Consider the following 15,351-nt stretch of genomic DNA (forward strand, 5'->3'; position numbering starts at 1 on the left):
TATTAATGAACTATAAAACTTGTTCTGATTGTGATTTCAGATTAATTATTATAATCAACATATCTCTGGGTCTGTAAAATGTTTCTTATGTTAACTTTCAGTAAGTAAAGTTGATTTCTAGAGCACATTTAAACACACATTAATCTGACCAAAGGGCTGAATAAAAGAACATTAAAATGTAAATATCAAAACCCAAAAAGAAGATCCCAACACCAACAACAAGCAGCAGTTCCCAAACCCAGAATGATGACATGATGAGACCAGATAGAGAGATTAGAGAGTTCTAATGGCTCTTTATCCCAGATATAAAAACAGAAATGGAGGGAGACCATCTGATATGTGAAGGCAGCAGCTTCCACCGTCGTGGAGCAGCAGCTGGAAAGGCTCTGTCCCATATTTGGCAGTTTGCAGATGATCTGTATCTGTGTTTTATTATAAAGTTAATGAAATAAAAGGTGTGCTCCCGTTTACCTCACCACTGATCTCACTTCATGTCCCGCCCACAACACTATCTGGTTGGTAGATGTTAGATGACACACACACACACACGCACACACACACACACACACACACACACACACACACACACACACACACACACACACACACACACACACACACAGACACACAAACACTATCTTTGCGTCATTGACATAATACATTCCCTAGCCCCTTACCCTAACCTTAACCATCACCACTAAATGCCTAACCTTAACCCTTACCCTCACCCTAACCATAACCTAATTCTAACCCTAATCCTAAAGCCAAGTCTTAACCCTCAAACAGACCTTTAACCTTGTGGGGTCCAGCGTTTTGGGCCCACAAAGCTGTCGGGACCCCACAAGTATACTGGACTCCCGATTTTTGGACCCCACGAATATAGTTAAACAAGCACACACACACACACACACACACACACACACACACACACACACACACACACACCTGGGTCCATGTTCTTAGATTAGTGTCAGGGTTACTATTCTCCACCAGATGACTGTAATGTTGTATTAACACTCCCCCTCCCTCAGCCTTCCTTCTTCTCCCTCTGCTCTGCTCCGTCCACTCACAATGGAGTCTCAACTCTTGACTGCAGTAACCCATGTGGTTTATTATTTTATTATCCTGTTATCATGTGCAGTAACTGTACCACCTGATCAGTGTGGCTCCTCCCCTCACCGTTTACTGGAAATCATGTGTGGACTTTTTACATCCAGGTTTCTTCATCATCATCTTCCTCTGCTTTAAAAGTGCAAACTAAAAAAGAAATCCTAGCTAACTAGGTTAAGTTTGCTGAACTTAACCTAGTTAGCTGGGTTAACCTACTTTGAACAATGGTTGGAGGTCAGCTGAGGAAGTATTTAGATATATATATATATATATATATACTATGTCTCATTTACCTCACTACTTCATAATGTACATAATGAACATTGTTGCTGCTGCAGTCTTTGAAATCCAGAAAAGAGTGGGCCCAGTGGTCCCAACTTTAATCTTTAAATGTCTCAAACATTGATTCATCTACAGGAGACAAAGAAGGTGACAACAACTTGGAAAATGCGACGAAAGGGCGACGAAATAAGCGTCAAAAAAGGTCCAAACCAATGTAAACACATTGGACTGAAAAAGACAATTATATTGTTAATCCCAATTATTTCTGAGACAATTAATTGTACATCAAAGTGTGGAATAGTTACAGCTCTCCATACAGACTCAGAAACCAACAGGAACATATGTGTATTATAAAGTAAGATCTTAAAGTATATTCCTGTTGTGCTGCTCGGTGCGTCAGAGGGATGCAGGTAGTCAGAGAGAGGGATGGGACGTTTTGGCAGGAGGGGGGTGCTGGAGGAAAAGTCACAGTGAGGAGCACAAAGCTGCTCACAAGTTTCAGTTTGCATCATGGAAACTAAATATATTAAAATACCTGACTCTGTAGTAGTATTCACAGGGAACTTCATCCATGCATCTTCAGGTTTTTTGCAGGTTTTCGTGGCCTTTTTCACTCCTTGATCAGTCAGATACACAACTATTACTAACCCAACAGGGACGTATGACTTCCTCCATCTCTGCGTTGCCTTCTCTCCATCCAGCTCCTGTCCACATGTTTCTGGTCTTCTACTAGACAACAGACCAACACAAACACACACACACACACACACACACACACACACACACACACACTCTGTGTGAAAGATACTATCAACTAATATTACTCTTTAGTGGAGATGAGGGATTCTCAGTATTACTAACTATTGTTTGGTTATGAATATGTTGGATTCCTGACATTTTGGGGCAAATATGTAGATGATTAAATAAATAATATGATGCTGGCAGTGTTCAACGTTGAGATTTTTTTCACTTGTCCGGTCAGGCAAAAGAACCAAAATTCTACTCCTCAACTTTTAGAATTCATTTTTTTTTACTGGCCCCTATACAAAAAAACGTCTAAAAATGTTTTGAGGAAAAACGGGGAAAAAACATATAAATATTGAAAAAACTTGTTTAAAAAAAAAAAAAAAAACATTATAAAAAGTATAAAAACTAAACATAAAAAAACGTCAAACTTCTTTTGAAATTGGTCACACTTTGAAAAGCATCAAAAAACTAATTCATGGAAAAAGGTCTAAGAAAAACTTTGAAAAACACAGAAAAGAACTTCAAAAAAGTGTAAAAAAAAGGTGAAAGACTGAAAGCTTTAAAAGTGAAAACCATGTGACTTGTTGACCATTTAAATCTAATGATTATGATGTCATGAAGCCCAACATGGTGATGAACTTCCCCCCCGATCATATTGTTGAACCCTGTTCTGTTTTACTAACTATAGTTTTGTAATGAAGATGTTGTATTCCTGACATTTTGGGACTAAAGTGTAGATGATTAAATAGATCATATGATGCTGGTTAAATATGTGAAAGTGGTCATCAGTGTTGTTACAGGTGAACACACCTTCAGAGTAGAAACCCCTCCACACAGCAGAGTTGTATTTAATAGTAGTCAGTATGTGTTCCTCTCCTAAAACGGGTTTCAGGGTGAATTCTCCTACATGACTCAACATGAGAACACTAATGCACGTGAAGAATCCAGAGCATGTAGAAGTGATTTACAGTCTGGAACTTCAGGTGACTCTGATGGGATGTTAAAGTTGCTCTATGACTCCATCTTGTGGTCACATTTGATATTACATCTGTATTACATACTTGGAACTGCAGCCTGAATACTGAGGGTCTAAACACATGGATCCACACATTTCATTCATACATCATATCAAACTTTCTGCATATTCAATTAATTAATATTTGTTAACCCTCGTATTGTCCTCCCGTAAAGAAAGCAGTAATTCTGAATGATTGTAAGTTAATAGTTAACATCAGAGGAAGGTTTGTTGAGGGATAATCAAAGATCACTTATTTTCTTCACTTACTTTTGGGCAATTTGGTTAAAAGAAACCCAAATTTCTGAAAAACAGGTCAAAGAAGGAGGAAAGAAGGGTTAACCCTTGTGTTGTCCTCGGGTCTAATTCGACCTGTTTTCACAGTTTTTATATCAGAAATACAACCAAATCACCCCAAAATAAGTTGGATGAATGGATGTACGTAAACTTTGACATAAACCAGTCTGCAGTGATGCCGGGTAATGCGTTACTTGTAATGCGTTACTCTAATCTGACCACTTTTTTCAGTAACGAGTAATCTAACGCGTTACTATTTCCAAATTAGTAATCAGATTAAAGTTACTTATCCAAGTCACTGTGCGTTACTATTTTTGTCATTTTCCTTAGTAAAAATATATATTGTTTTTTGCTTTCTTCTTGCGTCTCTGGGAGTGAAGTCACGTGTGCGACGACAAGTCACGTTTTCAGCATGAGGACAGGTCACGTTTTCATCATGAGGACAGGTCACGTTTTCATCATGAGGACAGGTCACGTTTTCATCATGAGGACAGGTCACGTTTTCAGCATGAGGACAGGTCACGTGTACCACGCAGCGACACAAACGTAAAAAACAATGGAGGGAGGAGAGAGATGCGTGTTTTCTAGCTGGAAATACAGTCACTATTTTGAGTTTGTGTCAGCTAAAGGCGGCAATATTAAGGTTGGTTGTACACTCTGTGCTGGTGGCGACAAAGTGCTATCTAGCTACAAAAACACTACGTCAAATTTGAAGAAACATTTGGAGTCGCAGCACCGCACAGTCAAACTTACAGAGTCCCGCCAGGTGGTGCGAAGCAGAGAGAAGAAGGTCCCCCACCACCCAAACAACAAAAGCTGGACTTCGGTGCAAAACCAGTAAGTGGTGGAGAGTTGAAGAAGTTGGTGGGGCAGTATGTTGTAGAGGAAATGCTGCCCTTAAACACGGTTGACTCTCCTTCGTTTCGTGCCATAATAAACTAGATCCCTACTACTGTCAACGCCGAGCTGCCTCACAGAACAGCTTTGTCACGGTTGTCATTTTTATGTTGAGGCGGCGGGGTGTTGTCAGCAGCTACTGAATGTAACTAATAAAGTAACTTGTAATCTAACTTAGTTACTTTTAAAATCAAGTAATCTGTAAAGTAACTAAATTACTTTTAAAATCAAGTAATCTGTAAAGTATCTAAGTTACTTTTTCAAAGTAACTGTGGCAACACTGCAAGTCTGTGATCAACATGCTCTGATCTTAAATATTAGTCAAAATAAGTCATTATTTCTGCTTCTGAACTTCAAAAATAGGTTTATAGACCATGAATTAAAAAAAGGGTTGAAAAAATTGACAAACAAAAAAAAAGTTATCTTTCAATTTCAACCCGGAAGGACAAGTAGATGGTGGAACGGGGAAGGGTTGAAGTGCCCACATATCATATTTTATTTATTATATTTTGAGGTTGTACCAGAATAGAGTTAAAGGCAAAATGTGGGTCAAACTAGAGCTGTGCAATTAATGGACATTTTAATCCTGATTATGATATTTCGGCTCCTAACAATCACAAAAAACAGAGAAATCAAGAAAAATGATTGTTTTTTCACTTTATGTTTTGCAGATCAACTCTTAATTTGTGTTGTTGTTTTGTGTTTTAAATGGAAAAAGAAGTTAAAACAGGAAATGTATGAAGGGAAATGTCAGTTCTAAGTGTTTTCACAGTTGATTTCAGCTTTAGCTGAAGAGACTGACGCCTACCAGAGCTGCAGCCGTGTTTCTATTGGCTGCAGCTCCTGAATGTGGGCGTGGCCATGCCCAGTCAAACCCACCAATAGAAACTCTTAAAAGACTCTCAGGTTACATTCACATATTTAAAGTATTTCAGTATTCTAGGAGAGTATTTCTAAATATGGACCCATAAAATCAAATGGTACGTGTGAAACTGTTTGATATGATTCAGTGGTTATTCTGTTCTACAGAGACACACACACACACACACACACACACACACACACACACACACACACACACACACACACACACACACACACACAGAGAGACACACACACACACACACACACACACACACACAGACACACACACACACACACACACACACAGACACACACCACACACACACACACACACACACACACACGAGAGAGACACACACACACACACACACACACACACACACACACACACACAGAGAGAGATACACACACACACACACACACACACACACACACACACACAGACACACACACACACACACACACACACACACAGACACACACACACACACACACACACACACACACAGACACACACACACACACACACACACACACACACACACACACACACACAGATACACACACACACACATATACACACACACACACACACAGAGACACACACACACACACATACACATACACACACACACACACACACACACATACATACACACACACACACACACACACACACACACACACACACACACAAACACACATACACACACACACACATACACACACACACACACACACAGATACACACACACACACACAGATACACACACACACACACACACACACAGATACACACACACACACACACACACACACACACAGATACACACACACACACACACACAGATACACACACACACACACACACACACAGATACACACACACACACACACACACACACATACACACACACACACACAGATACACACACACACACACACACACACAGATACACACACACACACACACACACACACACACACACAGATACACACACACACACACACAGATACACACACACACACACACAGACAGATACACACACACACACACACACACACACACAGATACACACACACACACACACACACACACAGATACACACACACACACACACACACACAGATACACACACACACACACACACACACACACACAGATACACACAGATACACACACACACACACACACACTGAGACACACACTGAGACACACACTGAGACACACACACTGAGACACACTGTCACTCAGAACACACAGAGTAAAAACACTAGCATCAAAATACAAACTTTTCATCTTTACAGTTTGAACAATTTGAGTGACTTCACACTACTAAGAAAATATATAGATTTTATGTAATATACCAATTTCTACGTAAGGTAAACAAGAAGGAATGAAATCAGCAGTTTGCTTCAATATAGTATTTTGTCTCTAGTAATTTATGAAAACAAAGAATAGTGTGACTAATCCTGCCTCTCTCCAGGATCATGCTACAAGTTTTCTTCATCACACTGGATGTCTTCATCATCTCTAAATACTAATGAATGTGGTGTTTCCATTGCTTTCACCTCCATTACTTTCTGAAAACAGTAAGAACACAGTTTTACTATAGTAAATATATAGTGTATAGCTGTGTATATATCAGATATCTGACCTGGACATGTTGGTATCTTTGTGTTTTACCTGTTTCTCTCTAACGGTACAGTGTACTTGGGTTCTCTCATGACTGCCTCACGTGGTTCAATAACTATTTCTCTGATAAAGTCCATTGCATTAAATCTGAGGGCCTGTTGTCTGGACCTATGGATGTCTCTATGGGGGTACCACAAGGTTAGATTCTCAGGCCGACTCTTTTCTCCCTATACATCAACTGTTACAACTTGCTGTCGGGAATTCTCAAATCCACCTCTATGAAGACGACACTATCCTGTACACATCTGGCTCCTCATTGGATACTGTGCTATCAAACCTCCAGGAGAGCTTAAATACCATCCAGCACTCCTTCCAAAACCTCCAATTACTGCTAAACTCTGGCAAAACCAAGCTGATGCTTTTTCAATCGAGTGCTGCCCACCCCTTTTGTTGTCCATCTTCTGATCTACATCACTAACTAGACCACAATTTGCACTAACTCTATTCTGACTCTTTAATACATCTCAGCAGTGATATAGATTGTCTATTCATGTATACTGTGTTATTACAACCCGTTCTCATTCCGAACTCATAAAATAAGGACGTTTGGACAGTGGCTGTCAGCGTCTGATGTGACGAAAAAGGCGTCTTTCAGCGAGTTTGTGTAATGCACTGGGGAGAGCAGCAGTTAGAGAGGATTTAGCGAGTAGTATGTAAGGAGGTTGGTTGGGGGGGTGGATGGGTCAAACAAACACAGGACTTCCACCCAGAGCGGGGTTCGCATCCCGCTTGTCACGCTTGCTATAGTCGCTTTTTATGTTCCTCCCGCGTGTCACAGAACCGTACGCCCACCCACGACCTTTTCCTTAACATAACTGCGTTAAAGGGACGGCAATAGTCCCGACCAAGCGCGTTTACTTATAGCGCTAAAGGAGACTTTTAGCGTCAATAAGAACGACAAAGGCACCTGACCAAGCGTCCGTATTTTACGAGATGAGTATGAGAACCTGTTGGTTATTACCATATCACTTTCACATATCCACCGTCTTACTTACACCTCACCTTGCACTGGTTTTGTGATGCCTACTTAATCTGCACTTTATGTAGCCTATTGTATTCTCACGCTCACACACACACACAGACACACACACGAAAGGGTGGGGGTCAGTGAAGTGTGACTTCCTCTTCATCCGGTCTGACGTGTCTGCTACTCTGTCTGGTGAAAAACACTATATATGGTATAAACTATAAGCAAAAGTTAAAGCAAACCATCTTTCTTTGTACAGTGAGTACAGATGATTCTCACCTGGAGGACTTGTAACCAACCTCACTAATGAATACACATAGCACACAAACACACACACTCATACACACACACACACACACACACACACACACACACACACATGCACACACACACACACACACACACACACACACACACACACACACACACACGCACAGACACACATGCACACACACACACACACACACACACACACACACACACGCACAGACACACATGCAGAAACACACACTCATACACACACACACACACACAAAGAAAAAGAGCAGCAGCTGATGAGTGTTGGTGTAGAGTATATGAGCTGAGTGGTGTCAGTGATTGTCGACCTCGGAGCAGAATGGCTGCAGTCACAGAGCTCTCCTTCCTGCTGTTTGCTCTGAAACACCTGAAACTACGACTTGTCAGCTCGGTGAAAACTTCTTCTTACACCATCCTCAACCTGACCCATTCAGACTCCGGCCGGTACCGAGAGGAGTGTTGGACTGAGGGCAACATGACGCATGACAACAACATCACTATTACTGTTTGTATTGTGGTGTCTTAAATAGTAATGCTGTGATGCTGTATGAAGAGGAATCAGCCGACACTGTTCTTGATTATAAAAAGGTTTATTACAAGCAAAGATTCAGCATCGATTTTACAAACTCCTGCAGAGAGCTTGGAGAACGACCAACCCAAATTCTTCCAAAAATCGTTCCAACTTTTCTATGTGTGAACAACGTATATATCCTATGCATTGTATCAACATAGGACGTAATTTTGTAAGTATACCATTGGATGGATAACTGACCAATCGATGCCTGTTATCTGGCACAACTCCAAAAAAGGTATCTTCTGTCTTGGGGGAACCTCTGCTCATGTTAACAATTTCCAGATGTTCTCAGTAAATGTAGAGTAAAGTTCATAGGACTCCCTTATAACAAACCTTTAAGCAAACTTTATAGAAAGTTATAGAATGGTCATATACTACATATTTCCCCCCTTCGAGACTTAATAAAGTCTCGAAAAACAAGAAGAGTAGGAATAACATTTCTCATTATAACATGTTCCTTATAATATAACTTTCGGAGTGTAAACAAATTTATAGAGTGTAACAAAATGAAATCGTTGCAGTGTGAGAGCGAAAAACCCATCTGGCAGCTGTCTTTTCAAGTAACCATCAATCAATCAAGATAGGAAAATTCTCTCACGGTCCCTCTGCCTAGGCGACCACCTTAGTACTCCAGATCAATTAGAAAATAAATCTTTATCAAATTATAGCTATAGTTCAAGCAAATACATGGGAAAACCTCAGAAAATGAAATAAAATCAAAACAATGTCCAAATTCAGGCAGGTCGACCCTTCGGTTCTGAAAAAGGACTTCTATTTCCTGCCTAGACCCCATTTCCCTAAGCGTCAACAAAAAGAGAAAAACATCTGAGGTCTCCATATATTCACTTCATGACAAAAAACATCATTCTTCAAACAATCAATGCAAGAACATGATAGTGGGTGGGGGATGGGACCAAACAAATCAGCTTGTAGAGGAGTAAGACAGGTCTGCTCTGACATCCATCGAGGCACACTGAATAAACACAAAACACAACACCTCCGAGAAGCATTACTTGTACTTTTAATCATACACATTTTAGTTTTCTTGCTTCTAACCTATGACATCATTGATTCAAAATGTTGCTACAAAAATATTACCTAAGTAAGAAAAGTATCATAAAATATGTACTTAAAGTATCAAAAGTAACAATGTAGAAAATCCTCACATTTCTGAAACTAGAAATGATCCCAACAGTCCTGTCAACTAACTAAATATTTCAACAGCTAATCAGTTCAACTGGACTTATAGGCCTATATATTTGTTGGACAGTCTAACAACAATAAAACATCATATTTCATAAACATATGTTTGTTCTACACAAATCCTAATTCATTTTTTATTTGTGTCAGATTACAATAATATCCAAAAGCAATTTGTCTTGAAGATTACCATTAGTCATTCCTGAAAATTACATAATTTATCTCTTTCCCTAAGTTTTTTGTGCTTGTGGTATAGCAGTTTTTACTATTCTCATCTAAACATTTACCCTCCTGTAGATTGTAACCCCAATGCTACAGTTGTCTCTGTAACAACAATATTAGTATGAACTCCAGTATCCTAATTCAAAAGTACATTTATCTCTTTCTTTGTCTTTCTGTCACTTTCACAACACTCTCTTTCTGTCTTTAACCAGCTTAGTACCTTATTGTACCCTTAACTTTCCCTTAAAGTCATGCCTTTTTTTTCCATTATCCCATAAAACTTTCTTTTCCCTTTCTACAGCATACACTTAACATCTTCTCTCAGCTTTCCTGACCATCTTTTGTAACAATAGTTACCCATTATTAACTCTAACTGTTTGATTAGGATTGAATTACTCGCTGTTTCTTCACAGGATTTGGATTCATTCATTCTGTTTCCACCTTCACAAATGTCACTCATTTCCTTGGTGCAATGACATAACCACATGTAACAGTGGAGAACATTAGCAAAATCAAAAACCTTATAGAATTATCAAATTTCGAATTGTTTTATTCAAAGTAAAATCATTTTAGATGCCTCGCCACTCAAAACAAGTGGTCCAACATTTTAAAATGGCAGAGGTGACAATCCTGAAGCCCATCAATCAGTCCTCTCATCTCTTACTTTCAATAGAGGTATAGAGCTGGAATTTTCTTAATCCAGGGTGATCAATCACTGATATGAGTTCCAGCAAATCACCTATGCCAGCTATTAATCTCTCTTTTTCCTTTTTCTTTCAGGCCTGAGCCTTATTTATCCTACTTTTGTCCTCAAATCTTTCTCCCACTTTTTCTTATCATGCTTCAGAAGCAAGCATAGTTAAGGCTTCCTAATTAGAAGGACATTTTAAATTCTAATGCCATTTCTCTAGGTGTTTATGACATTTTCTCTCGCTTTTTTTTTTATCCATCAACATAACTCTCATTTATAAATTTAATGGATCCCTATCAAATAGTTAAATAGTCAAGCAACAGCCACTTTAATGTTTTACTGAGCTGCACTTAACCCCCCTTTTCCTCCTAAACTTTCTGTGAAAACTTGAATTCCTAGCATTCTTGGGCATGCGCAGATCAGTCAGCAGTGTGATTTCACAGTGAGTGGAACTCCACTGGAGTTAAGGAACTTAGGCTCACACTCAACCAAAAGAATAGCTAAAGAATCACTCAGCTTACTTTAACATAGAATTTCTTAATCTTACTAATTTCAAAGCAGCAGATAACGCAAATAGCAATATGCTATCATAAAGCAGTTTAAACGATCTCAAAGAAATCAGAGAAAACTTAATGATTCTTACAAATTCTCTCAACAGACAGACCTATTGTCTCTCCATTTGTCCCTTCAACAGACCACATTAAAACAACAATGACACAGGACAAAACAAACCAACACAAAACATAAAACACAAATACTACTTTTGAAGCTTCTTATTTTTACTATAGGTTAGCCTAATCTATTTTCACGTCCTCCAAAGGGGCTCATAAATTTTTATATGTTTTTGAAAACGTTCTCCTTCAAAGAAGACTCATAAGATTAATAAACAAAAGTCCTCCCAAAGAAGGCTCATACATTTTAACACTTTGAAAACGTTCTCTTGAAAAAGAGACTCATATTTTTAGCCATAATGAAGAGAATATCTTAACCTTACAGATAACTAAAACTCCTGTTTTCAACCAAAACATATATGTATATATCTATCTAATATAGGATCCTTATGACGCATGCACAACCTATAACACACAGCAGAAACACCACTGTTCACACACACCGCTGTTCACACACACTCTCTCTCATACACACAAAAGTCGACATCATTCATGCATGTAATTCCTAAAAAGAGTCTGCTTTCCGCCGCATTGTTTTTTTTTTTGTTTTTGTTTTTTTTGTTATTATTTTGCTACCTAGGTGTAGAAATCCAATTGCAAGTCTGCTTCGAACATTATTCGTCAACAATGCATCGATTGGGAAACCTACCATTGAACTGTTAGTCTACACCTCAGTTCTCAGAACTGGCTCAAACTTTTCATCTAATAAAAGTTCAAGACTACGGCCCATCCTGTGATCGCCTTTTTTCAAAGGGCTTTTTTATCAGATTAACGGCGTTATCCTTTATTTTTCTTGTTTCTGTTGGTTTCTCTTTATTGTTCCTGTTCTTTTCTGTGTTCTTTTATTTTCTCTTGTTTCCTTTTATCTTCTCTTTATCACTCCTTGTTTTTATTTTCTCTTGTTTCCTTTTTCTTTATGTTGTTTAAGCCAAATTGCCCTGGCCAGGGTTATCAACTGTTTTCTTTAATCCAATTTGCCTATTCCTTAAAATCTTTTCACATTGTCTATGTGAATATTCCTTAATCCCTTACTTTTTCTCCCTTTTCTCTATTTCTTCACTTAAATTTCCTTTTCCTCTGTTTCTCTAGCTTCCTTAAAGCATTTGCTTTGTTTTCTTCTTATTTCTCATATGTTAACTCACACTTCCCCCTGTCTGCGTTGATTTTAACACAAATAATTTAAAACGGAACCCCATCACACAGCAATCACTACACAAAATACACACAGATTCGACACGGTGCAATCCCTCATCGCACACACAGAGTCACACACGAACTGACCAGCGCCCAAATCTGTGAGAAAGCTCACCTCATAGTCGACCAATGAAGCGGGAGTCAGTCCCTGGGTGCCCATGATGAAACGATGACCTGGGAGATGCAACCGATCCCATCCTCGTCGCCAAAATTGTGGTGTCTTAAATAGTAATGCTGTGATGCTGTATGAAGAGGAATCAGCCGACACTGTTCTTGATTATAAAAAGGTTTATTACAAGCAAAGATTCAGCATCGATTTTACAAACTCCTGCAGAGAATCCAAATTCTTCCAAAAATCGTTCCAACTTTTCTTTGTGTGAACAACGTATATATCCTATGCATTGTATCAACATAGGACGTAATTTTGTAAGTATACCATTGGATGGATAACTGACCAATCGATGCCTGTTATCTGGCACAACTCCAAAAAAGGTATCTTCTGTCTTGGGGGGACCTCTACTCATGTTAACAATTTCCAGATGTTCTCAGTAAATGTAGAGTAAAGTTCATAGGACTCCCTTATAACAAACCTTTAAGCAAAGTTTATAGAAAGTTATAGAATGGTCATATACTACAGTACTACTTCAATAGGTGGGAGATATATTGGAGCGAGACTTGGAGTAACAGTAGACCTGTCATGTGAGGGAGCAGCTGATAATCTGGATATCCAGTGGCTCAAACAGGACTCTAGATATGTGCAAGAAACATGGAACAGAGTTTTTGGGGACAAGACGACATCAGTGATGGACAATGTTAGAGGAAGATACCAAGTGGTGACAAACACATCAGCTCTTCGTGTTTCCAACGTCACAGCAACAGACTTTACATGGTACAACTGTCTGGTGATGAACCAACAGCAGTGTGTTAGCAGTCAGACTGTAGACTTGTTAGAGTTTGAGGTAATCTACTGCTCAGTGGGAGAGACCACTGTGTTGCCGTGCACTATCACTGACTCCACTGATGAACAGCCCCCACGTTGGAGGAAATATAATCGAAAAACACGCTGTTACACTGACCTAGGACAACAAAACCAGACTGTTCCTTCAGTAGACCAAAACTACTCGCTGGTGTTTTCATCTCTAATGTTAAATCACTCAGGTCTTTACTCCTGTGAAGCCTCTATGAGAGAGCAACGTTATGATCTGGTGGTGTGCCCAAAATGTGGCCCCCCTGCTGTAGAGTTCTTCTCAGAGGGAGAAGAAGTCACTCTCAGATCCAAAGAGAGACACTGGGGAAAGGATTCGTGGCATGTTTGGTTTATCAAGTCACACCGAACAGAGGGAAGAATCATTGATGTAACGTTTGATCAGAGAATGAGCAGAGTGAGTTGGAATAAAAATTTCCTGGTTATCTCTGATATCTCAGTGGGAGACGCAGGGGAGTATATTGATATTATATTGTATATATATATATATATATATATATATAAATATATATATTGAGTTAGTTGATATTTTCTTGATGTTGTGTGTGTGTGTGTCTGTGTGTGTCTTTGTGTGTTTGTGGGTTTGTGTGTGTGTGTTAGAGCCTGGATCGGGCCGAATTTTTCCGTCCAAACCCGGCCCGAGCCCGACAGGCATTATGATATTTATGTCCGAGTTTTTCTCATACAAATGACAGATGTACATTTGGTTGTGTGAAAGCTTTTATTAAGCAACTGGAAGGCATTCAGAAATGTCAACAGATGAGGTCATCAGCTCACACGGGGCAACAAGCTCACGTTAATCAGCTGTTTAATTTAAAATGTTCAATGTGTTAACCTTTCCTGATCGCTTCTTTTCCGACTGTGATCAGAAAACCAGGGAGACTGGTTACCTCCAGGGCCGACGGTATATAACGTCGGGGTTAAAATCCCGTTTCTGGTGAGACGATGAATGAACTTGGCTTTCAGTCTGGAGTTTATTTCGGACACCACACACACTGTGTACAAAACTTAAACTTATTCACCAACTCTGCTCCGGTCGCATCTACACGTCTGCTTCCTCTTTCTCTATCTCTCTTCTCTTCTTTACACACACACTGAGCTCTCTTAAAGGAGCTGCAGCACCATTTTACAACAAATGCCTTATCGCGCTGATGTGACTGAGCCCGACCCGAACCCGACCATCATTTCTAAATATCTGTCCGAACCCGGCCCGGCCCGTCGTGTACCGTCGGGAGCCGTCGGGACCCGTCGGACTCGGGTCGGGTATCCAGGCCTTAGTGTGTGTGTGTGTGTCTGTGTGTGTGTGTGTGTCTGTGTGTGTGTGTATGTGTGTGTGTGTGTGTGTGTGTGTGTGTGTGTGTGTGTCTGTGTGTGTGTGTGTGTGTGTCTCTGTGTGTGTGTGTGTGTGTGTGTGTGTGTGTGTCTCTGTGTGTGTGTGTGTGTGTGTGTGTGTGTGTTCCAGATGTTGTATTTTAAATCTAAAGATTATGTGATGTTGTATATTATATATGAAGGAATATGAATTGTCTTTAATGCATTTATAATAGTTGTATCTTGCAGTGTTGTCAGTGTTATAAACTTGTTATTATATCTTGGTCTATATCTATAATCTATCGTCTGTATAATAAACATTATTAATAAA

The sequence above is a fragment of the Sander lucioperca genome, chromosome 11 (assembly GCF_008315115.2).
Source record: "Sander lucioperca isolate FBNREF2018 chromosome 11, SLUC_FBN_1.2, whole genome shotgun sequence".
In the NCBI taxonomy this organism is placed as follows: Eukaryota; Metazoa; Chordata; class Actinopteri; order Perciformes; family Percidae; genus Sander; species Sander lucioperca.